The 26,719-nt window shown below is 51.9% G+C and overlaps 1 protein-coding gene across 1 annotated transcript in view; it reads right to left on the reverse strand.

Annotated features, from left to right (window-relative positions):
* igdcc3 (immunoglobulin superfamily, DCC subclass, member 3) overlaps window positions 1-26,719 on the reverse strand; it is a 61,720-nt gene that overhangs the window by 23,379 nt on the left and 11,622 nt on the right. The gene's annotated exons all lie outside the window — the stretch shown is intronic.

Below are 26,719 nucleotides of genomic sequence, written 5' to 3' on the forward strand. Positions count from 1 at the left end.
ACCCCATTGTTCTCTGCGATTAAGCAGTGGCAAAGGGACAATGCCAGGTGGGAGCGGTTTATACTGACACTCCATCACACCCCCAAGATCCCCCCCACCTCCCCCACATGCCCACCTAAAAGAAAAGGGGGGGGGGGGGGGGGGGTGTGCCGGTAGCAGAATGGAGGGGGATGAAAATCAAATGTGTTAAAAAGATTTTGCTCACTTCACTCCTCTATTAAACCGTCAAACCCTCAAAAGCTCTGTCTTGTGTACCGGGCTTCAAAGGACACGATAAAGGCTCATTTTCCACTATTGTCAGCTTAGATTACACACACGGTGACCAATGTAAAAATCAGGAGCGTACAAGAGCACGAGCAAATGGCTCCCTGAATATTCGGTTGCTCTGACTACGAATGCGTGAAATTAAATTCAGAGATACTCTAAGCAGACAGATTGAAACAGTTTGACCAGTTAAGGCGTAGCAATCTTCTGAGGAAAATGCAAATATACGTACATATATGATCTCATTCAACAGAATCGCACGTATCTGTTCTCACACAAACTAAAAGCAGTCAGTGACTCGTGAGGGTCGGGCTGGGGGGCGGGGGGGCTTCTAACACAAACTCAAATTAGTGCAGAGGCCAGTCTCTTTCTCAGCTCTCCCACCATCCTCAACACAAGTGCACTTATTTAAATGTCAACCGTAATTAACTTGGACCAAGCAGGACTTATCTGAACACTCTTAGAATAACAAGAGGGACTAGGCCTCGTCCTTGTTGTTCTCCTCTGTTCTTTCCCAACTGACACATTTATTTAAGCAGAGCTTGGGCAACAATACCTTTTTTTTCAAGTTAAGTAAAAAAGATTTACAGAGCTTCTGCATTCACCAGACTGTTTTTGTGGCATGCTGTTTCGTTAGCCTTAATTCCAAGAGAAGGAGGGGAAATGCTACGCACAAATCCCATGGTGGGAACAGCAAATAGCGCGTTGATTTCTGGTCGATGCTTGAGCAGCGTAACTGACAAAGACGAAATTGTACCATGAATCTCCAGTCGGTTCAGTATATTGTTTAAGCCCAGGCTATTTCAAGTTTTATTTTAAATTAAAAAAAATGACACACCGACACGATTTCATTTAAAGCTGCCACATAAACATGCCTACATGTGCACCGCGATTCAAATTCAAATGACCTGATTTAAATTTCTTTCTAAAGCACAAAAGCGCACTTTATTAAGGCAAAGATGAAGGGGAAAAGCCCATACGGATACACAGACACCTACAATAGTGGCACATCTGACAAGCCTGACAAAGTGCGACCCGTAGCTGGAAATGTACCGATGCGAACACCTTGTCTGCTGAGTTTGTACAACTGGAGCGCCGTATTACCACTTCGCAGCTCAACAACCCGGCGCACAGATTCTGCACAGTGACAGGTGAGCCATCAGCGGAGACAAGTCCGGACGCGTCTCCTCATCTATCGGCAACACATCATTAGCGCAACAATTACTACTAACTGTGAGCCCGGTCCCCAATTAACTCGCTCACACCATTAGCCGCAGTTCCTTCCGTGATGGGCGATTTAAGCAAGGGAAGATGGGATCGGGCTCCTCCGTATCCAGGGAACGGACAGCACTCGGGACACTGTGTACCGAGACAGACTGCGGCGGAGACCGCGGCATCCGTATCGCCGGGTAGCCATCCATCTCTCTGCTTTCACCTTAATCGCACCGACTCCTTTCTTGTTATGCCCCCTGTCTCACTCTACCACGAAAGTCAGGGGAAATGGGCGAAAATCACAGGGGCGTGAAGAAAACGCGAAACGCCTGTCGCGACATTAAATGCTGCAGCTGTACGCAGCGCCTGCTGCATGCAGCCGACGCGGCGCTCAACCTGTTATCCGTGTTCCAGAAACATACGCGCAACGCACGCCCTCACACACAGTGCAGGTTGATCACAGGCGAGTTAATGTGCCAGCAGCAGGGCTTTCTCCTTTGAAAGTCCCAGTGGAACCGGTTTTATACTCCTTTTTATTATTCCTTACAGAGCGTCACTCTGCCAAGTGTTGGGAAACACTCGCACATCATTATAAATTGCCTGTTCGCAGCATGGCCCTGCAGTGTAAATTAAGCAGATCTAATTACGGGGAGGGAGAGGAGAGACACAGGGATCCATACGTTGGGAGCAGAGGAAGTGTGCTGCTTGGATGCAGCTGGCTTCCCAGTGACTACAAGCCACAGTGAGAAAGGGCTGTGATGGGGGAGGTGAAGGGGAAGTCTAAACTGACTACACACTGAGAGCACCTTACAGGCAGGCAGGTGAAGTGCTTTTCTACCTGCAGCTTTCGCCCCATTGGTTTTCCAGTCTTGAAAGGGGTCAAGTCTTTATATGACCTCAGACAAAGACCTGCTTTCCACAGGCCTTGAAGGAGCCTAGAGGGGGCTTTTCCAAGGGGCAACTGTGCTGGTGTTCAGTGGATAATGAACACCCACTGCAATCTCTAGGTCACGTTAAAATAACTCAGGTAAGCACACAGAAAGGCACTTGAGATGATTTCACCTGAAGCGAAATCTGGTGAATTTGCATGCCCACTACATGGAGGGCCAAATGACATATTTCACACATACAATCAGGCACTTGAAGGCCTGCACTCGTACAGGTGATCTATGTTTCCATCAGACGGGGACCAGAGCCTCCAGCCAAACCCCGGCAGCCTGATTCATTGGGGTGACAAAATTGATGGTGCTAGAGCGTCGTCGGAACATCGCTCCCGCTCTTAAACCCACTGTGGTGTGGTGAGGCTCCATCGAGTTAGCCATGCATTTCTCTCTGTTATTACTGCCCCCCCGAGCCTCCTCAGACCTGTGACATCATTGCGCCTTCCGTTGGAAGAGAACCGTTCCCCTCGCAGTAAGCGTGCATAATGGAAATGGTGCCCATAAATAATGCATGATGCTATTCCACTGTGAAGAGTCACCCTTCAGCGGGCTTTAAATAGGCACGCTGAAATACGATTTTCAGTAAAGCCACCCCAAAGATGGCCCTCTCGCGCTCCCTCTTTTTTTTTTAACCATACCTGGATGTGGTGTTCTAATCCCCCCTCCCGAGACGCGTGAGGTAAATCACGTGTTGATCTCGCCCCGGGCTCTGCCAGGCTACGCCTTTGGCTGGCGCCGGGCCTGGCTCCTCTTGGCCCGGCTCTTCGCTCTTTAACGGAGTGGCTCGTTAAAAAGAAAAAAAAAAAAAAACATGAGAGGGAGAAGCTAAAGCAGCCACGCTTGTACGCTAACACACCTCTCCACTAGAGACCTGGCGCTCCGCCCACGCTGCTCTTGGGAGAGTGGGGCCGGCACCTGTTGGCGGCAGGTCACAGTGTGGCGTGGGTACCGCTTGGGGTGGCTCTCTGTCACAGCTTCGGTCACAAGTGCTGAGGTGACAGGGACATGCATAGGAAAAGATGGCTGCCGAGGAAGGAGGCTTTGGGCTTTTGAAATGTGCTGCGGTTTTGGCTGACAGCAGCGCTGTTGTTGGTATAGTGGAGCTCTCTGCCCATGCACTGACTGGAAATTCCTCAGGAATCACTCAATGAATGAGCACAGTGAGCATCCTCTCATAGCCGCATGTGTGTGTGTGTGTGTGTGTGTGTGTGTCGTTGAAACTGACAGAAACCTGCAGAGATTCAGGTGCATTTTAGTGGGTTATAGTACACAACATTTTCCAAGAATTCAGTGTGTTTGCTATCACATGATGCAACAGTACAGCGGTGGTAATGGGTGAGCGATGGACAGAGAAGGCAGAGGCATTACCTTTAAATGGATAATGGTCCTGAGCCTGATTTTTATGGCAGTCGAGCTTGACAATTTCAGTAAGGACCACCGATCATCAGTGGTTGCCTTTCATTTAATGGTGTCTACTGTGGTAGCTTCACCTTTTGTGTTATTTCCACTGCATAATTTAAAACTTATTTGAGACATCCGATTTCATCACATAATTTTGATTACCACAAACAGATCAGTTTTGAACTTTGCTTCTTTTGCTATAACAAAAATGATGTGATGCAATGTCAACAGCTGAGCTACTTTATTCAAGTAAAAAAGAATAGGGTACTAACAGGTCCAACACTCCTCTATGAATACACATGCTGCAAACCATGCAGATAGATTGAAAAGGTTCAGGATACTTGCCAAACACCAGAAAGTTTTCTTACTGGCCATAACTTCAGTAAAGTAACAAACAGTGAACACCTTTATATGGAATGGCAAAAATGGCTGCCTTGCCCACAGCTTTGTCATTGAGTGCACAGGCTTTTCGGGTTCTGTATGGTGGAGTTGTGCATTCTCTGATGCTTTTCAGAGGGTGTTTTAGAGGGGGATCAGAGGACCAAATGATGGGCCTCTTCTTTAGAGTCTTGTCTCATGGGCTGAGGGGAACTTCAGACAAACTAATGCACCATTGAGAGTTCATATTGTAAACATCAAATGCGGTGGGGGCTGGTGTATGTTCGGCGGGAGAGAGAAGAAGAAGGTTAATTAGCAAACAGGCATAATAGCTTTTCTTAAGATGAAATGGAGCTGGAGAGGGTGGTGAGAAGATCTGTCACTCATTAAGCCATCTTCCTGTTGTAGCAGAACTGGGTGCACCCCACGCCCACACCCCTCCTTCACCCCAGAACAAAGACGCTGGGGTGTCTGTGCTCTATTACACCGTCCCCAGACCCGACATTGGGGGTGGGGTGGGGGTGGGGTGGGGGGGCGAGAAGACTGGCCCCTCAGCAAAGCCACTCTCGTACGCATCAGCATACTGATCTTAATTGCAAAGGGGTCTTTTCAAAAACAACAGATGCTGAAAATTAAGAGATTATTTAAATGACTGCGGGAGGAAAGGGCAGGGGAGGGGCAAAGAGCGGTAGGAGAAGAAAGGGGGTGAGGGGGAGTGCGAGGTTGCATATTCGTTCGAAATTAATTAGCAGGGCTGTTTTTTTGTCGTGGCTGTCTGTTGATATTTTGCCCCATTAAAAAAAAGCGTTTGCAAGTGTTTGCGAGCAAGGAAGCCTCACGTCACATCGGCAAACTTTAATACGTGGGAATACAACGTGGAGAGAGCCTTTTGTGTGTTTTAATGATTGGCTCCCGAAGAGCTGGGTGCTCATTAGAGCACTTCAAAAAGCAGCGTTAATAATTAGAAAACTCTACATGGATTGTGGTAACCGGCATCCAAGAGGGCCGGCCTTCCTCTCCTGACGTCCCACCTCCTGCCGGAGCCATAGTTTCCCAGGAGCTCCTTCCCCATGTCCCACAAGCCCAGAGCTGCCCGCGGAACGGCGCTCAGAAACTATACCGCTGCCTCCGTTCGGTTAGGACCTCATTTGTTTCGTGTTGTGCAAAGCCTTTTACCCCACAGTCTCAGCCTCGAGAGGGACTCGAACCCTCAACCCAGAGAACGGGGACGTGTTTGCCGCCCCCTTACTCTGATGTGATACAGGTTCACGCTTGGGTTTCCTGAAAAATGAAAAGAGCAACCGGTGAACTAGCTGATGAAGGCCTGCGTGCTGCAATCGCGCGGGGACGCGAGCCTCAAAACGAGCCTTGGCCACGAACTTGAAGTGCGTTCCATTAAAAATGCCTGGCTTTGTACTTCCAGTAATTGAGCCCGGACTCGATCTGCATAAGATCAAACGCATTCAAACAACAGGGACTCGACGCCGGATAAAAACATCTCCTGCTACATCCCCTCCCTCTCTCAACAACACGGGGCTGCTTAGCGCTACGACAAAGATACTCTTTCTTCTGCTTCAAAACAAACAGGGAAAGGCTTCACTCTGCGGTGCAGTGGAGCATCATGGGTCTGGAGGCCGTTCCAAACAGAGCGGAAGGCCTTCACAGCACTGGAATCCTCAGTCTGCTAATTCTGCTGATGGTCCGGAATTCACTTGAAAGAACCTGATCTCTTCTTAACCTGTCCCCTCCCCTTGAGGCCCCCCTCCCCGCGCACCCACCCAAATTACCCCCTTATTAAAGGCTTTGCGCCGTGATTGCACCGGATGCGCCGTGTGTGGATCTGGCTTTGGCGACTGACGGTGTCCTTGGCCTGTAATTTGAGCAGCGACCGACCGGGCCGGTGAAGAGGGAGCTCTCTGGAGTTAATGGGCTTCCCCGGCCCCTTCGCTCCGCCCTGCCCGGCGCAGAGAGCTGTCCGAGCAGCAGCGCTGTGAAGGGACCTGCTGAAGCTGAAACACTGCCGTGCCCTGCCAGGGAGAGGGAGAGAGGGGCAGAGAGAACGAGGGAAAGAGAGATGGAGAAGAGGGACAGACAGGGGGCGAGAGGGACAGAGAGAGAAAGATGGATGGAGAAGCAGGAGAGACAGTGGGCAAGAGGGGGTGGAAAGAGAGAGCGGAAGAGGGATGGAGAAGCAGGACGGAGGGACAGTGAAAAAGGGACTGAGGGAGTGAGAAAGGGGGAGAAAGAAGGATCCAGAAGTAGAGAGGGAGGGAGGGACAGAGGGAGACAGAAAGAAGAAAGAGGGAGACAGGGAAAGAGGGGGAGAGAGGAGATGGCGGGAGAGAGAAAGAAGGAGCGATAGAAGGAGACGGAGGAGGGAAGAGAAAGGGAAGAAGGAGACATGATAGAGAGAGGGAGGGGGAGAGAGAAGGAGGGGGGGAGGCAGAGAGGCAGAAGGAAAGAGGCGGAGAGAGAAAGAGAGGTGGAGAGAAAAGAAGCCAGGGGGAGATAGGGATAGAGTGAGAGAGGAAATGTGACAGAATGAAAGAGCGAGTGGAGGAGGGACAGAGAGAGGTAAAGAGAGGACACCTGGGGGATTGGGGATTTTAATTAGCACGTACGTACATGTTGCATGCTCTATGCGTAATTAGCTCTGATTTGACAAGTATAAAACCATGATCACTGTTATTCTTAAAAAAAAAAAAACGTATGTGATGAAAGGTAAACACAATACAATCAGTGTTTTCGACGCAGAGCCGTTTTGTCACGTGCGCCCTCCTTTTGAGGCTGCCCCTGGCACAATCACAAGGACTTAGCCTCACCGCTACATGCGCTTATCAGACAACACACAAATCTGGTGTCCTGGTATCCTGCTGCAACAACTCGCACAACAGAGCCTGCTTTGTCCCCAGATCGTCTGCATTATAGTGTGTGTGTGTGTGTGTGTGTGTGTGTGTGTGTGTGTGCACGTGTGCTCGTACCCACACAGTCCGTCACGGCGTCTGTGTGCAAGCATTCCTCTGCGCATAGAACCTCCAGCTCCCTTTCACAACAAAGCCTGGTGCTAACATCAATCCCCCCTCACACCTTCAAAGCTATCTCTACTTAATTATCATCATTATTATTCTAATTTTTTCCTGTTCCTACAGTCTTCGCAGCCTTGATTTACCTTCGCCAGGGCAGTAATTTATTCAGAAGGCTATAGAGTGGCATAACTAATGTACCCTAAAATAGATTTCCCAATCACCCTCTATCTCGTCTCCTGAACAGAAAATAATTTCTAGAACCGATTGTTGGTGGAGGGGACCATACAGATTGCCATTATCCAGTTGCCCTCGGCCATACATCTAATTATAACGCCAATAGAGTTTGATACAACCGGCCGCTTTAGAATTTAAATGATTGGCTTTTTCTCCCCTCTCCTGTCAGTAGGTGAGGTCATGTCCACATGAATAGAAGCCATCTCTCATTCACCTCTCCGCAGAGGAACGTCGCCTCTGCAAAAAAAAAAAGGAAAGAAAGAGGGGACCTTTGAGAAGTGCCGTTTTCTGTCCCGTTCTTTTGTGGAGTTTGAAATATTGAAAACATTACAGGGCATCTGGGGAGATATTCCATTTAAATTCAAATGGAAGTGCCATTACAGACCCACTTTTTTCCCCCTCGCTTTATTTTTGTGCCCTTCTGGTTTGTCACACCGCGAAATTAAAGGCCTACATTCTGCGCAGCGATAAACCGCCTCTGTTTTGAATAACAAAGTGGACGGACATTTGGCATTGCAAATCTCCCTGGGCCAAAGACCAATTACTTCCACTCCATTAGGGCGCAACTGTTGAAATCCATCCTCGCGCACACGGCATAACCTTTTATTTACCCAGCGCTGGCTGTCTGGGCTCACTGCTACGGCCCCCGACGCTGTTTTGAGAACCGCGAAACAGTAACAGAGAGACACAGCCAAAAAGCCTGGTATGTCAAAATCAACAGCTGCCAGAACTGGCATGTTAGAAGTACACTTCAACGCATGTATGTAATCTAAGCTCAGTGTCGCTGACCCTGTGAGGTGGTAATGAACTTGACCGTGGCTTCACGATGCGAACGAGATGCCGGGAGGGGAGAGGGAGAGAGGGAGGAAGAGAAAGGGGGGGGGGGGCGGCTGTGAATGGGAGGTGACGGATGGCCTCACATCTGGCAGCCCCGCGTCCCCCTCTGAATGGAGGCTGGGCGGGCCGGCTCCAGCACGCTCCAGTGCACCCACAGGAGGGACGCGCATTCGGGACCGGGGGGACGCGGCCGCGTAAATCACCCCCACGCACACAAAAGGGGCCTTTCGGCGCTCCTCCGGCCATGGGTCCCGGGAGCCGGGAGGGGGAGGGGGGATCTGCGCGCACCCCAGAGAGTGGCTGCCAGGTCACTGTGGGCACAAGCCATGTGTCACTGCCACTGTCAGCGGGGGTGGGAGGGGGTGAGGGGGGGCAGGCAGTCACGGGGGTGTGGTGAAGACGCTATATACACTGCATCACATTCATTCTCCTGGCCATCTGTCCGCCGCTCCCATCTCAGTCAGAAGGAGCCTCTGGACCAACAACTGTGACCAGAAACTGCTGTCAGGCGGGATTGAATAAAAACGGCTTTAAAATGCTGCCGTGGCAACTCGGGGCCCAAAATCCCAGGGAACTGCACACGTTTTCAGGTGTGTCCTGCAGAAATGAATAGATGGGCTTTGCGAGTGATGGATCAGATGTGTTGCGTTGACTCTTGTCAATATGAGAGCGCGGGGCCTCGCTCGGTTTCCCCGTGATTTCTCCCTGCTATGCCGAACGCCACTCTATATTCTCTCTCCCGCACTGATTAAACCTTCATCCATATTAATGGCCTTCTAGGGAGATGTGAAAGAGACTGAATAAGTGAGACAGAGGGAGTGACTGAGTGAGTGATGGCGGAGGGGAGGGGGGGGTGAGGAGGAGAAGGAGGGAGGGAAAGGAGGGAGGAAGGAAGGAGGGAGTCTTGTTGTTATGGCTCCCTCTCCCTTTTCGCTCTCCGTGACGACATGCTGGTGCGATGCGCACCTTCCCGCCCTCCGCCGTGAGACCCGGCTCTCCCTGCCTCCCCGGCCCACCCAGATTCACGCTCCGCCTGCAGTCCGTCGTGTTTACGCATCGGCACCGCCGCAAGGCGCGAGGGTACCTCTGCAAGCAGAGTAAAACCCGGGGAAGGTGTTTCTGCGGCTGTAACATTTACATTCACCAATTAGCCTCGCGAGGACAGCCGATCCACCAGTGTGCTCGCCCTGTACAGCTAATCACCTTCCCTGGGGTCTGTTTTCTGATAATTATTGACTTTTTTTTGCAGAAAATGGGGAATTTACTTTCAGTTCTAATTAGATATGCTTCTTAAATGAAGGCCAAAGGTAAACGACTGCTGATTTTTTTTAAAAAAAAAGCTCTTTAGGAAGTGCTGCATCAGGGTGGCTGCTGCTTCCAGCCACGCCCTCTGATGCAGTAACAATAGAGAGGACGTGTCTGCTACTTGGACTCAGAAGGTATTCTGCCAGCCTTGGGAATTTCAGCACTCTGACCCTCGCCGCCCCCCCGCCCGGCCCCCCCTCCACTGGAGCGAGAGCTTGGCACAGACGCTGCGTCCATGGCTCTGGTGGTGCCCATATGCGATTGGCGCTGCAGCCATGCTCGCTGGTGCCCCCCCCCCCCCCGCATTATACTGGCTAGGCCAGCATTGTAGCGAGCAGGCACCAAACCTGCATCATGTTAATGCCGTACATTGCCTGGTCCGTGACTGCTACCGACGCAGGGCACTCTGTATTCCTGGCTCCGGTTCTCCTTCACTGGAACAACAGTGCGTAACGTACCGTGCCCTTCCGTGAGGCCACGGGCTTTAAATGTAAACTCCTGCAAGGATCAGTTCTGAGTCGGCTCACGCGTCTTTTCACAGAAGCGTAGATTTTTTCTCTGTTTTTTGCTTCAGAAATACAGCGACAGCAAACGCATCCGCTCTGAATATAAACGCGAACTCGAGAGGTGAGAACCGACAGTGCAGCCCCCCGCGCTAAAGCCAGGGGATCAATCTGCGGAAGGACAGCATTAACAGACTGAAATCACAATCTGCCTAGAGAGTGCTTATGGCCTCGGGTTTGCCGATTTCGAGGAAATTCCGTTTCCCGGAGACAAGCTTGAAAACAACCTATGCTCCCGGCACGCACACACACACACGCACACACACACACACACACACACACACACACACACATACACATGCGCACTCACACACTGAGAGACCCTTCCCTGCTCTGTCGACGCTACTGACAGTAGTAATGGTTTTTTTTTTCCCCTTCTCCTTTTCTCTGTGTAAGCCAACTGGCACCCACTCAAGGGAATTTTTCAGCCTGAATTGCTGCCATTAATCACAATCTAAAGCACACTGTGCCATCACGTGTGTGGCAAGCAAGGGATGCCTTACTGGGGGCAATGGAAATCGGAGACAGGGAGGAAGAGAGGGTGAGAGATAGAGGGGGAGGGAGGGACAGAGGCTGGGAGGAAGTGCGAGAGAGGGGATGCTGCAGGGTAAAAACCCGAACGCTCGCGCGTCCTAGTACAGTGCTGGGGCGCTGGCATTCTCCTTCCAGGCAGATAAAAGGGCGCTAAATTCGGGATTAGGACCTGGAGAACAACAAAAGCCCAGATGCCACACATGTCAGATCACATACTACGATATGAGCTCAATTACTGGAGGAGAGACCCCATTACATCAATCACAGGGAGGCAGGCAGACAGAGGGGGCGAAGGGGGCCCTTTAATATTTCAACAAAAACAAAAAAACAGCCGCCTTCCAGGAACCACGAGCGCAAATGCAACTCTCTCCGAGGAGAGATGTCACGGCCAAAAATGTGACAAGAAACGATAATAAACACATGCTTTATATACAAGCCTTCCTGGAAAAGGAACTGAATCAGTTCTGTACAGAACTGGATGGAACATCACATTTTGCTTGCAGGTGACCCAAGCTGTCAGAGACAAAGCCGCAGACAGACGAGAGACAGGACAGGAACCTCCGGGGGACGGGGGGCGGGGTGGGGGGCGTTCTCCGCTGGACAGACGGGGGGCCGAGTACAGTAGGAGAGAAAGAGGCGACGTCCCGCTCCCCTCTCCCCAGGGGACCCTCCCGCCGCGATGGTGTCGGGACCTCCGCATCACGTCCTCACGAGACAGCTGGCAGTTGGGTGGCCATTCTTCTCTTTTCTCCCCGGCCCCCCAGCCACCAGCTGACTCTGGCCACCAGGGAAATCACTGCTCCCTCAGATACCCCCCCCCACGCACCACTCCCTCGCAACCCCCCCACCTCCTAAACTAATCCATATGAATTCATGCTAATGCATGCCACCTCCTGCCCCGTGCTCCGTCTCTCTCTCTCCATCGCTCGCCCGCGCACGTAAGCGCACAGCCCCGCAGCGAGGGGTCCGGGCCTGCCTCTGCATCGCCACGCTCCCAGCGGGGGGGCGGGGCACACGGAAAATAATAAAGGAACTGAAAATGAGATGAGCAGGGGCCCCTCCTAAGCCGCTCTTCACCGTGTCTCTGTGTGTCCTGCGTGACCAGGAGCAGAAGCCAAATAATCTCCTCTCCTCCGGCGCGGCTGTGAAACAGACAGCAGAGAATGAGAGGGGAGCTGTACGCGCGGCTCGCTTGCGTGAATGATACTGTGAATGATACAGTGACTGATCTGTGAATGATAACACGCGTGCTGTAGCTCGGGGAACGGAGGTGCAGTCCAGGCTGCGTGAGCCAAAGCTCCCAGTACTGCCAGTGCGATGTCCCGATTATGAAACTGGGCTCGCAACCAGGGGGTTGCAGGACTGAATCCCGGATGTGGCAAAGCGGAGGTACCTCTGGGTAAGGCACTTAACCTGGAATGCTTCGGTAAGCATCCAGCTGCATAAACGGATGGCATGTAAAACATCACCTCACTCACTGTTAGGGGTCCAAATCGATGAACAGCTTCTATTCTGCAGCTTTGGAGTTCTGGTGTTGCTGATAACGAACCTGTTTTTGGGGGGTCACAGCTGTGCTGATTTTCCAGGTCTGAAACACCGAGCACATTGAACGCACGGTCGACTGCGTTCGTAATTGATCCAACCATTTAATTAAGGGTTAGGGTGGAACATTACCAGCACAGGCGCCTACAGTTGCCTACCCCCGATCTATGCTAATCTTAACAGTTCACCAGGGTGATGAGCCCACATTCTATTACATCACGCCACAAATCAGACTGATCGCTGCTGTGCGATAAAAACGCGTTTTTCAGTTATTTAGATTAAAACTGTACTTTATTTGCAACTGCTAATTACAACAGAGCTCAGCACTGCAGAGAAAGCTGACCCAGGAACAGCTGTCAATCCACAATCCTCAGGGAAAAGCCATTTAAAAAGCCATTTAATACAGCGCAGTGAATCATGGATTCGCTCAAATTTTTACGTCCTGTTTTTTTATCTCAGCATTTTTCTGACGCTCTTTGGCAGCCTGGCATCTGGTAGGGTGGCTGTGCATGACACCCCTTCGCTTGGTGGGAACCGGGAGGTACTCCACCATGGCTTTCCCCGATCTGCAGCGCACTGTATGGTTACATGATTTTGGTGCCTGGCACCTGTGTTTCCCCCTGTCCTCTTCTCACGCTAAGCTCCCCCTCAGGTGACTCTCAGGTCACATGTCCAAAACGCAAATGTAACACCGGCGCATGCAGGCGCTCCTGTGTTATCCCGTTCCCCTTTTACATTACCGGCCGTGCTGGAGAGCGGCGAGGGTCAAACCAGCGCTCTCGCTAAAGCTTTCCCGACTCCTCCCGTTCTCACAAAGACGGGCTGCTCCCACGTGTTTGCCGGGCGGACCGCGAGTCCGAGGGCCGGTCAGAGCGTGCTCGGGAAGCGGCCGCCGAACGCCGGTTACGTAGCGCTTCATAAAACGACCCCGCAAAAAACCGGCCCCCTTGAAACCGAAGCTTGCTCGTCTGAGGCCAGGCCTGAGGTGACCCCCGGCACGCGCCCTCCTCCCCCCCACTTAAGGTGATAGACGGCTTTCAGAACAAACGGGACAATTACTAGCTCTGCAGCAATGAGAGACAGTAACGATCCCCTGGGTCGCCGACTTGTTCGTTTTCAAATATTGCCTTGGAGTGGGCGAGCTATTACCCTGACAATGATGTGTGTGCTGCTTCCTCTCCCGGGCTGTGAAAACGCTGAAATGAAATGGTGTGGCCCTAACACTTGCTGAGGCGCACTGACTATATATAAATAATGACACTAAAGGCCTGGGGTCAGACAATGGATATAAATTCTCTATAAAACGAATGAAAGAGTGCGGGCCTGACACATCAGTGAAACCACAAGAAGCATTTATAAGCCTCTTCTATCTGTTACTTGAGTCTGTGGGCTCCCTAATGCCCTATAGAAACCAATATTTATCATTAGCACAGAGGATACACTCCATTTAGTCACAGTTACAGCTTCATTTCCTAACTATAAGTCTTGAACAGATTTGCGCGCATGTGTCACTTTGAGTAAAGACACTCTAGTCAGCCACAGTGACTGATGGAACCAGGGATGTTAGGAAAAGACTCTTTCGCTGTGCGTTGCCGAAGATCACCTGTGTTCAATCAGATACACTGTAACGCACAGGCGAGCTCTTGAAATGTAAATGCTGGATTCGAAACAAAAGCACAACGCTCAGCGTTACTGTCACGTTGCTGGAACGTTCCCCCCAGTTCAGGGGCTGGCACTCCACAACCATTGAGGTCGTTATCCGAGATCATCGAGGACCCATAACAATATCACGCTCCATATTTTATATCGGTGTGCTCTCCACTTAAATACTGTTTGTTAATGGATTAATATGGAAAGACTGGCTCGGAAGCTCAGAGGTCTGAGTGCTGCTGGTGTGATGGGGATCCGGGGAACAGAGGAGGGACTTGCATTGCTGCCCGTGCCACACCTCTGTGTTATTATGGATAAGGCTTTCTCTCCTCCCCTGAGCTCAGAGAATGAGACACACACACACACACACACACACACACACACACACACACACACACTGTCGCCAGCGCCTAACCCCCTCAGTGCCCGCACAGACGGATGCAGGAGGACTGCAGACCGCGGGGGTAACGGCGTTGTTCCCCGCGCAGAATCCCCCTGCCTACATTCCAGCCCAGCGACTTCATCTAATTGGTTCCTGAGGAATTCCATTTCAGCCCCAGGCAGCCTGCTCCACATACAAAAAAATCTGACTGGCTTTTAACCCTGTCTAATTCAGGTGCATTATCCCGATGTGACAGAGAAGCCAATCACAGGGAGAAAAAAAAAAAGCAAACACAAGAATCCTTCCCCCCTCTCTCCCCCCCTCCCTCACCGCCCCTCACGGCGTCTCCTTTGTTAGTCTCCGGGTTTGCACAGCACAATGTCAGCTCCCGAATTTCACGATTTTTCACAGCCTGCTTACTAAAAAAAAACAAATGAATGCCTGAACACACGATACCAACAAATTACAAATGCACAAACACATAATTAATGTATAGGCATCTTACGTCAGAAAACATGATTTTTGTACAGACGAAGTGACGATTTGGTTTTTTACAAGTTGTTAGGCTTTACGAGGCATTCCCCCCCCCACCCCCCCGTTTTCGAGCGAGCGCGGAATGGGGCGGCCGCACCGTCGACCCTCAACCTGATCTGTATATAAAAGGGCGGCCGGGCGCGATCTCCCCCGCACAGCTGAGCCGTTCAGTCAGCCCGGAGAAATGTTAAACCGTTGAAACAGATCTCTAGTGACAGCGTGACAAATCAATGTTTTTCTCCCCCCCCCACCCCCGCGCATGCGAGCGTGTGTTTGCTTTGCTCGGGCCTTCGCGCAATTCCGACCGCCGGTGACCGGCGTTTCGGAGAAGGGGTCGGGGGGTGGGCGGGTGGGCCGGGGCGTCTTTCCTTCACTGCCAAAGCCAAGGTCACAGCCACTGCCCTGGGGCCATGGGAGAGGGGGGGTGGGGGAGGTGGGGGTTGGGGGGCTGGGAGAGAGAGAGACAGAGAAAGAGAGTGAAAGGAGGAGGGGTTTTGGGGGAGATTGGAAAGAGGGAGGGGTATTCTGCCCCAGTGCACTCACAAAGGTCACTGCTTCCCTAGCTGGCCCATCCCCCCCCTTCACCATCCCAACCTGACCTACAACCCCACCATCTTTGAGTCAACAGAGAGGGAGAGAGAGCGAGAGAGAGAGAATGAGAGAGAGAGAGAGGGCTAGGGTGTGGGCAGGGGGGTGTGTGCGGGAGTGGTGGCAGAAAGGGAAAAACCCAAAGAAAACAGAGAGGCAAAAAAAATGACAAAAGGAGGCCTCCGTCTAGTCAGCCAGTCAGCGGAGAATGGCGATCTGCACATCCTCACAAAGACACGCCGCCAAACCGCGGGTACATCTCAACATCACTGCGCTCCGCTCCCAGTGAATGGACAGATCACCACACAATTCCCCTCAATAATCACATCAGCACTCCGGGGCGCTTTGTGTGAGGGGAAGGGACTAAGGGAGATGGGGTGTGGGTGGGGGGGCGTGGGGGGACCGACGGGGGTCTTCCGTCAGATTAGAGTTGTCCGCCGCCCGTCACGTTGGCAGGGCTTTGTCCCCTGATTCCATACGGTGGGTGGTGGGTTGTTGGGGGAGGGGGTCTGAACCAGCAGGCCCCGTTTTTGCTGTGTCCATTGCATAAACAGCGCGCCTCTCTTTTGGGCCGGGTGGAAGTGTGAAAGGACAGGGGGGTCCGAGGAGCGACACCCTTCCCTTCGGCCGTTCTGCTCCCAGCCCCTCCGGAGGGGAGGAGAGGGACAGGGAGACAGGAAGAGGGAGGTTTTATAGGTGGATGGCGCTGCCCTTGTAAAAGTTTTTAACTGCGGTATTTGGCCGTAAAGGCGCCGTTAAGTGTAGTCAAGCGCGATGACGGGGCAGCGGCGAGGGGCGTTTTTATGAAGGTGCTGGCACAGAGAGTTGGCGGGACTCTGAAGGAGACATTGCGTCACACGGACACACACCAGTGCAATAAACACCCTAACGCTGAGATGCTAACGCAGGGAGATACTGAGGCGTGGACTCGTAGGGCCGAGGTCACACAGACAGGCACGCTCACAAACACACATGCGCGCCCATGACCAGACACAGAGACGAACAGACGTGGACAAAGAAACAGCCACATGGACACACACACACACACGCAGCACAAAGAGGGAGACAGACATATGGAAGCAGTGTCACAGAGCAGACACTGACACGGTCCGACGCAGACAAACACAAACACACACAGAGCAGTTAAAAAAAAAAAAAAACTCCAGACACCAGACTGCAGACACCGAGTGGTGAAAAGGTGTCCCGCCTCCGTCTCACCTCTGACCCTTGTCTTTGCCCTGTCCCCTCTGATCTCTGACCTCTATTACTCAGGAATCCCCACACATGAGCCCTAAAACCTGGGGCGGGGGGTGGTGGCTGGGGGGGGGGGGTTCCAGGCCCCCTTTTCATTCGTTTGTTTGAAAAAGGCAGGGGTGGTCCTGAGACATCCGGACTCAGGCAGAATTAATTAACAGAATACACCCCCCAAGTGCCTCCCACGACCTCCCCAGTAACACCCCCTGACTCCGCAGAGGAAAAATCCCCCACCACAATGGGGCTGAATTTTAATATGGGCCGACAACACAGCTGTATGCAAGGGCTCTGATTCCACGGTCAAGGTTAGCCGACTGGGCTCAACAACGGACAGCCAGCTCAACCGTGTGGACAGCTGCTTTTTTTCTCTTGAAGGGGGCATATTTTCTGTCAAATCATACTCACCTAATTTTTAAACAGACCCAAGCTCTGTGGCCACTCCTATACCACCACTGTGCCAGCACATAAATCCAGTGCATTATACACAAGGGTAAATACTTTGGTGCGCTTTTCTCCAAGCAGCAGGTACATTTTTGTAGAGTCAGTGCTAAAAACGTCCAAACAGACCCAGCCCCTGTGGCTACACATCTTGCCAGTATGGCATCCAGTCAATGTGGATGTGAGAGGATGCCGGTAAAAAGTGCGTTTGAGTAATAATAACAAAAAATGACTCTAAACCTTGCAAATGACATATTCACTGCAAATCTTTTTTTTGCACCCATCACCCCATTCCTCTCGGATGGAGAGAGGGACGGATGAATTGAGTGACAGAATAGCATCCCCGGAATGAACGCATCCCCGGCTTCGCACCCGTTGAAAAGGACGATGAGATCCGGTCTCTACCTGTTTACACCAGGGCAGCTGAGCCCCCCGGATGCCGCCGTGCGCCGGCTCGTGTTTCCGCGACGACCCTGTCACAACAGCCCCGCCGACTCCGGCGGGAGAGCCGTGAATGGCGCTAAAAAGGGGAGATGCAGCTGGATCTGGGCATTGTCTAATTGCTCAGCTCCGAGGAAGGGGCCTTTCTCCTTGTTAGTTTTGAGTCGCTGCTGTCGCTGGCCAATTGCCAGCACTTCACTCGGCGCTCCGTCAAAAGAACAGTCACTCCACGCCGGAAATGCACTGCCTCGCAGCCGCGATTGTGTGCACAGGCACTCTAAACAAAAGGCCACTTGTGTTTATATCGCTATAAAAAGATATCGGCAAGATTGCCGGGTTCGGTGCATGCGGAGGTTGCGGTGAATGCGAGATGTGTGTGCATGTGTGTATGAGTGTGTGATTGTGTGTGTGTGTGTGTGTGTGCACGCGTGCGTGTATGTGTGTGTCTGTGTAGGCACACGGCTGTGCAATCATGCAGCGTAGCAGCAAAGATCCTCGTTCCTGCTCCAGGCGGCACAAAAACATGGCTTCCCTCTGACATCTTTTGGCACATTTCAAAACACGCTGGCTCAAAGCTCCAGGGTCTAGCGAGCTGTTGCGGTTGAACGTTTCTATGTGCGTCTGCAGTCACTGTCTTTACCGAAGTGCAAGCGAGGGCATTTTTTAGCATACGGAAAAAGCGTTTCTGATTCAGTGCCACTTTGTTTGTAGCTTAAATAGTTTAACGTACACACGGGGCTCCCCAGGACAATTAGCGGAGGCATTCTATTTTTTTGTCCTTGAAAATCCTCCTGCAGCCTCCCCTAATGTGCTTTAATTTATCTGTTTAACACAAATTGGTGTTAACAGCACATTACATGTAATCCCCTCCAGCGACGAGGCTGAGCCCAGCAGCACAGGGCGGAGGACCCAGCCACTCTCTGCTGCCACAAACACGCTGGCCGAGCACAGGGGTGGGGGGGGGGAGGGGGTATTTACACCGCTGATATCGTCTCCTGCCAGCCACTGTGATCGAGCGCTCTGAGATGAGACGAATCCCAGACCCCACCCCACCGGCCGTTAAGCTACCGTGACAGGGACAGTCCACCATTTTGGAATTCATTAAGAACAATTTATTCTACAGCCCAGTCCAAGGCAATGGACAATGCTTTGCCAGGAGAGCATTTGAGGGCTTGGGGCTCTCTGGCTCTGAGCTGATTAGATGAACCCAGACCCTCTGCTCCTGTGGGCTCCGCCAGCCTTGCTGGCCCGTGGGATGAGATCCCCCTCCCCGCGGACACCGTCCGTGTGTCTCCCTCGTCTGCGCAGATAATTGCCCAGTGCTGCCGCTCAGTGCCGCAGCCCGGCCTTCGGAAATGAGGCTGTGATCTCACATCTGATTCACAGGAACACGGAGACTTGGCCCGTTTTCTGAGGAAAGCGTCCAATGAATTTGCTTGATGTATGTGAACAGCATCGCAGAATTAGAGTGATATCACCCACTGCTGCCTTTCATACCTCATTCACTCAGAATATAGGCCTTTATATAGAAGAGACCTATGGTAAGGCCCATATATAGAATATATGGCCCTTACATAGGTCTACATTTTTAATAAAATAAAAACTATAGCAGTTTACATTATTCTATTACCCGTGTATATGGACCAGTTTTACTGATAGACAATTGTTATTTGGATATAACAGTAGTGTTCAGGCAGGGATTCAATCCTGCTACCTACTGGTTAGTGTAGTTCCCTACTGCTAGACTCGGTTGCTGCCCTTTAGTGCTGCCATCACACCTGTTCACACTGGGGAAAAAAGGACAGCTCCGGTCAAGGTCTGGTAAGGTCTGAACAGCTAGCATTACAAACATTACAGGTTAATATTTACTGAGACACATGCATTGCATGTATTGCACAAGGGGACAGAAGTATTTCCCTACAGTGGATTGAAACAGGCAGTCTTAAGGTAAGTCACTTCAGGTAAGTTCTTTGCCTGTGGTGTAACATTGCATGTCTGCGCTAATGCGAGAATACGGCTCCATATCGCGTCCTGGGAATGACTCTATTACAACAGAGACGCACCCATCTTCCTGTGTGCGCCGCGCGAGAGGAAATATATATGCAAAACAGCATAATGCTGTAGCACAGCGCTGAGGAGAACGAGCCGACTTATCTCTCGATAACAGAGGCAGCGGCTCTAAGCAGATTGCAGATATAAATCCAGGAGAGCAGCAACCTGAAGACACGCGGCGAGCCTCAGCGCCTGGGAATGTGGTGTCCGCCGAAACCGTCCCCACTCTGAGGAGCTGCTTAATCTGACCGCGCTTTAATTACACCGGCCAATCCGGGGAGGTGAGGGAGGGGGGCAGCGCTGGCCACAGGCGGCTACAAAAAAACGGACGCTTCCTCTTCCGCTCCCACACGACACGGCGGAAAGGATGCTGTCATTTGGTGGAACAAAGGGAGGAGAGAGAGAGGCCAGGGGCGAGAGGAAAACGGGCAATAAGCACGTCAGCGACGGCGTGGCGGATTTCCCATTTCCGCACGTCGAGGAGAACCGCGGGAATTGGTAAAGCAGGCTCCTGTACGCACCTGCTGACAGAAGGAGTCACAGAGCCGCTCTGCCTCCAATCAATGGCTCCCCGTGAGAGAAACCCCATCCGACCCGGAGACTGCGCCAAAAAATCAATCCCTAATGGCCTGCTCTGCTCAGAGAGACGCCTCAAGCGCAGGCGGCTGGGGTTGTGCTGGGTTAAGTGCGAGCGGCACTGCAGAAGCAGATGAGGCTCGGTGCTTCCCCCACCTTTGCTGACGGACTTGGACTACGAAATAGCTGGACACTACACCGACTGACTCAAGTTCAAGGAGCCTTTGACTGAAATTTTGGAGCCTCCACCAGAGCCCGTATCTGTTCAAAGAGCAGAACCTCAGTTATGTCACCTTGTCACCTGTGCTTTAATGGTAAATCTCCCTGGGCCGGGTCGGGGGAGGTCTCAGGGCCATGCTCTACAGACCGGGCAATCCCCACACTGGCTGGGCGCCTGCTGGCAGGACTTGTGCATCTGCGTCCAGGAATGACACAAGCCCTACTTCTGAACATGCGGTCAGAGGCCACACAGAGGCAGTAAGTCCTGATAGGAGAGAGGGAGAGAGAGGGAGATGGAGAACAGGAGAGAGAGAAGGAAGGGAGGGCAAGAGAGAAAGGGAGAGTGAGGTAGAGGGAGAGGGGGTGATGGAGAGAGAGGGAGATGGAGAAAGGGAGAGAGGGAAGGAGAGGAAGGGAGGGAGAGAGAGTGGGAGACAGAGGGAGAGGAAGAGAGGGTTATGGAGGGAGAGGGAGAAGGAGAAAGGGGGAGAGAGAGAGAGAGGGAGAGGGGGATGTAGGGAGAGAGAGACAGAGGTAAAGAGATACTTCTGAGTGAAGGCCAGCAGCATGCAGCCCCGCTCTCTGCAACAGCTCTGGAATGCTAGCGGTGTTCCCTGCGCTGAAACAGCATTCCAGGAATTCCACTGTCACTGATAAATCAGAACTGTGGGAAAAGGCCAAACTAGGATGCCAGCATACTTTCCCTCTGCCCGAGGAACAACACATCTGTTTGCTTTAGCATCCATCACAGGTTGACTTAGCAGCGATGCATGAAACAGGCACCTCCACTGACACAACGTCCCCATCCTTCCCTGCTTAATAAATCCAGCCTGCCTGTCTGAGGCGGGATCTGTCTGTGTGCTTTGCTGAGGATGTTCGGTGTGTGTGAATGTCTGACAGTGTTTAATGCTGGAGTACCCCCCCCCCCGCCCACCCTTCCCTGCACTTGAGAAGGGGAAGGGAAGCGTGTTTGGGAGGCACGTCCAGTGCGGGTCGCGGCCCAGCCCGTGGCGGCCCAGCCCCCGGCTCTTAACCGCGGCCCTCTCCCGTCCCCTCTCTCTCGTTTCCTGCCCGCAGCGTGTTCCCATTCTATTGTGACGGTCCCCTGACCTGAGAGGATCTGTCACTGAGCTCGGTGACAGCGGGAAGTGTGAGACTCGGCTTCAAAGGCCTGTAATGAGCGGAGGCCGCGAGGCTGGAGAGAGTGGGGGGGGGGAAGGGGTACAGGGGGGTGGGGTTCTCGAGACGGACAAAGGAGGCCGGGGAGAGATGGACAGGCATGTGATTCAGTCGGGGAGGTTGGGGAGGGGGGAGGGGGGAGGGGTTTATGGTTTGTGAAGAGGAGGCCTGCTGAGAGCTGCCCCTCCAACCGGGCCGTGGAATGTCACCTCGCCCCACACACACCCCCCTGCCCTCCCCCTACCCGCCCCCCGCCCCCTAGCCCCCATTGCCTTTCCCCCAATACGCACAACAACCTAAAACCTGGCAGTGCTTTGATGCTTATATGTCAACATGACCTCCGCCTTGAACATAAATACACAGATCGTGTAGTTTACGCATGTGACATACAGGTTTTTTCTTTCACTCTTTAAACACTTTCCCCCAGTGACCGACGTTCAAATGGAAAAGCAAACACGTTCCACATGGACACATATCACAGTGACCGAATGAAAAGAGAAGGTCTGGTAAACATTTTACTGGACAAATGACCTTCAGAGGGAAGTGTGACATCTCTCTCTAGAAATCTTTATCTGTGGCACTTAAACGGAAACCCCCCACCTTCCTGCTCTCCTTTCATCTCCGACAGCTCCTCCGCGTTCCGGTTTCAGCTCTCATTTGATGGCAGAACACCTTTCAAACTGGGAAGGAAATTCACAAGTCATCGGCATAATTAGATAGTAAAAACGTGTCGTTTGAAATATTGGGGCGAAACTTTACTGTGGGCTTTCCCAGGTTTCTCCCTTGGTAAAGAAATGGGGGCTAGTTTTCTCGAGCTGATTTTATTTACCGATTAGCGTAGCCATTTCACCTTCTGCATCTCTTTTTCCCTCCTCTGGATCGAACGGCACCCCTCCAAACTTCCCCCCGAGTTCCCCAGGTCAATTACAGCCTTACGCTCTGACGAGAATGCCGGGCGAAAAAAAATTACAACTTAACAAAGCTTAAACTCTTTCCAATTAATGTTTAAGAATGGGACCAAAGCTTGTCCTTTCGATTGATCGCAAAGGCCGCTTGGTACGGGGGGCTTTTATGATTAGTTGCTTGGTGACGGGGCCTGCGCGGGAATAAAGGCCGGAGCATCAGTAAATCGCCGGCTCGGCCCACTGTACAACTCCCGTAATTCATTGAAATGATAAAAAGCTTCCTGAGTCTAAGCTAATGAGGAGCTCTGAGGGAAAGAAAAGGAGGGGAGAGGCCGAGAGCAAAGCCATCAAAGACATAACATTTACAAAAATAAGTGTTTCCTGGACGGCCCGGCGATTCACCGAGCCCACGGGGGACCCCGCGTTACATCAGCTCCCAGCCGCGATCCCACAAAAAAAATGGCAGACAAGCAAATAAGAAGCGCAATTTATGGTCCAGGGGGTGGGGGGGCTTTCTTTATCCGAGGGGGGCTGTAAAGAGCCTTCGCTAATCGTAGCACCCTTTGGATGGCCGCTGTGGCCAGCGCTGCGGTATTGCAGGCAGTCTGTAATAGCGCAAATTACCTTAAAGTACAAATTGAGCATGAGCACTGACACTGACAAATACATTACACCCTCGTGTCCCCCTCCCTCCAAAAAAAGAAACAAAAAGGAGCCTTTGATCTTTAGAAGGCTGAGAGAGGATCTATATTTCACCTCACTTAAGGGGAAAAGGACCCCCCGCCCCACCCTACCCCTCCAAAATACCCCTCTATTGGTCGGACATGAAAGAATAAAAGAGGGCTGAAACTGTTCAAAATGCTCTCATATGCTAAACTGCTCTGATTGGAGGGCGGCCATTAGAGCGGTCCCTGACTCAAGGCATTGCAGAGGGACATAATTCAGTGTGTTATCACCACCACTGCATGTTTCTCCCTGTCCTCCTCATATATTTACATGCAGCCTACGTGTGTATGTACACGTATGTGCAATTTCTTTTAAAAAACAGACCATGCAATTTCCACATTAAGCCCCGTGTTATACTAGTTTATAACTGAAAATGAGATATAGCTGCATGACAAATTAAACCAAATAGCATGTAGTATAATTCCCACAATGTTCTCAGCCAGAGCAGAGGTGGCTTGCACGTGTGTGGGTGTGTGAGCAGTGCAAGCGTGCGAGCAGGTCTCCTTTGTCGTGAGTCAAAATGGCTGCGCGTTAAGGAGCTGCACCTACCCGGAATCCCCTTCCATCACCCGGAGCATCCAGCTGGAGCAGCAGCTCCATGACTGGACGGCCAGCTGCTACACATGGGGGATTAGGTTTAGTTAAAGGGGCAATCCATCACTAAAAATACAGGGGATCAGAGACTACTCCTCCGCTAATCCCCTCCAAGCCTCTAGGGGCTCTACCTTGGGGAGGGGGTGGTCCGCCAGAGCCCTCCGCCCTTGCCTCCTTAATGGCATCCCTTTGTTGCAGAGCATGCCGGATTGGAGGCTGGTACAGCAAGCGGGGATAAAAGGGAAAGTAACACAGAGAGAAAGGGACGCATCATGAAGCCACTGCTGGTGTTTTCAGGCTTCAGAGGATGGGCTGTCAGTCCCGAGATCTCACCCACTTTCACATCCTTGTAGTCGCCCGACCGCGTGTGACATGCCTCCGACACTCATCAGCACGCAGCCGTCACCCCAATTCCCGCCTCCGGGTGCCGCGTGAGTCGTGCCGTGGGGGGGGGTTACAGAGCGGGGGACACCGCTCTATTCTTCCCACCTGCAGCTCCAATACATGGAGAGAATGAGGGTGAGAGAGAAATCTCACTTCCTTCACCCAAAGCCCCCCATCGCCCCGCCATCGCACCAGAAGATGATCGCTCACTCGATTCCAATCTAACACGTTTCTCCTCGTGCCCACGCCGGGGTGTCGGGAGGGGAGCACCTCGCACCCTCTCCCTCCCCGGCAGCCTTCCAGGAAGAAACGGTGGGAGGGACGCCGTGAGGAACTGACGGCAGGGAGGAAAGACCCTGACTGACTGCTTTTAAAAAGGAAATATGGATTTCGCTTCATGTGATAACAATACCCAGGGCGCTCTTTACAAGGCCCTCGCAGCGCGTAACGATTCGCAGATCAAACCGCGTCGGAAGCGGCGCATCTTCGGGCACTATTAAAGGGTCATCGATTGCAGCTGGGAGGAGGAGGAGGAGCTCGGAGTGCCGAGGCACAGGCTGGCATGGTAGTAGGTGCCCGGAGGAAGCAACGGAGAGGGAGGCCAAAAAGTGGTCTTCGCAGAAGAAGGAGGCAGTAATTTGTGGAGCTCGGTGTGGCACAGATGAGGCACACGTGATTTTGGAAACTTGGCTGTGAGCTTTTCTTCCTTCTTCCCCTCCTGTGACTTACTTTTGCCTAGAGGGCTGGTGTCCTGCTGCCACAGATAACAGATTAAGGAGTCGATAAGGGAGAGGCTGAGCTTCGAGCTCATCATCTCTGTCGCTCAGTACGCGGCTGCTGACTCCCTTGGCCAAGCATCGGCATGCAAAGCACACGCAGACATGACGCCAGGCCCCGCCCTCAGACCCCGCCCCCACCCCCACGTCAGGGAGGCCGTGGACACGCTCGAGAGGACAGCCTACTTGAAGCGCCGGTCATGTGGCTCATTAGGACAGAGCCCATTCAGAAAGCCCTGGCACAGGGGTCAGGGGGTCAGGGGGTGAGAATGCAACCTTCAAACCATCTGTAATCTTTAGGCTCTGATCAATATGAGTCACAAGACAGGGGTCATCCATTAAGCTGCCCCGAGAACAAAAAAAAACAAGCAAAGACCCGCATGATCTTCTGCTCCCAGGAAAGGCCAGAACTGAAACGACAGCCATGTGGGAAAAGTTCAGAAAAAGGCTTTCACTCCACTGCAACTGAGACACTTTTTGTGTAATCAAAATGCAAAAATCAAAACTCATCCTCATTACAATGCGATTTCCATGTATCACATGAAATTAGAAAAAGGTGCCCTATTTTATATTAAACATGGGAAAATGAAACACACATGGTCAGGGACTACATCCAAAAAATTAAACAAATGTATTCACAGAAAACACCCAGAGCTTACGTGTGTGGAGTGATACACTGGAGCAGGGCAAAACAACCATATTTACCATCAAGGAGAGCCTCCATGGAGCCCTCCCCCCTCTCCCTTCAATCCAACTCAGTAAACTCCCATCTTATCTTACATCTGAGCAATCAAGCAAAGGGAAGCTCTCCACCTTCACAAACAAAGCCAACGATTCCCCTCCCAAGCCCCTCTCCCCAAAGCCCTCTGTAGATGTACATTAACTGTAATTCATACTGGATTTGCTCCACATGGTGACTCGGGATTAAAATGGCATCTCCGGCTTTGTGTCACACATAGAATACTCACATATTCACTAGACATTGTGTATTATGTTACTTTACCTCCAGTCCTTGTGCTTGATTTTTAGCTATCCATACTCGGGCTTGCATGTTCTACAGCTCTAATTCGCACTGTCTAAGGGTACCTGTCTAATTAATATGACACTGGTTCCATAAAGACAGAGAGTTTTGACGTACAGTGACACAGTGACAAAAGACATCAGCGTGTTAATTTTATCGCACCCACTCTCTCATCAGCGGCACACGCTGAGCACCTTAGCAGGGGAGGGTCTCTGCCTCAGCACTGGCAGCGATCGCCCACTCGGAGCCATGTACACCCACAGAAAGTTAATCTGTTACAAATTCTCTCTTATTAGCATCCACCAGAGCTCATCTGCACATTCTGCAACCTAAATGTTAATGGAATCAAACGGCGATCTGATTCACCCCACCGTCGGCCCGATGCGTAATGCAAACACCACTAACATTGATATTATGAATCACTGCGATTATGCCATTATAAACAGTACCATTACCATTGCTGGCGGAGACCCAAGCACGCGGCAAGCTGAACGTGGGCCCGGTTACCGAAAATCCTCCGACCGGGGACCGGACGTTACCGCCGCTTAACTTCGACATTACTCGTAACTCGTGAGGGGGGGGGAGCGTATGATATTCCCCAATGTGAAAATCTGAAAGGTGCTCAAAAATGTAGCTATAGCCTGACCTTTTGAGAAAGGCTCCCTGGAGAGATTTTAAAAGGCTTCCTGTGTCCGGCGGCACCGCTGTGCAGGATTGACTGTGTTTTTTTTTCTCTGCAGGTCGTGGCGGGGGGGGTGGGTGT

This window comes from Megalops cyprinoides, chromosome 13 (genome assembly GCF_013368585.1).
Source record: "Megalops cyprinoides isolate fMegCyp1 chromosome 13, fMegCyp1.pri, whole genome shotgun sequence".
Classification (NCBI taxonomy): domain Eukaryota; kingdom Metazoa; phylum Chordata; class Actinopteri; order Elopiformes; family Megalopidae; genus Megalops; species Megalops cyprinoides.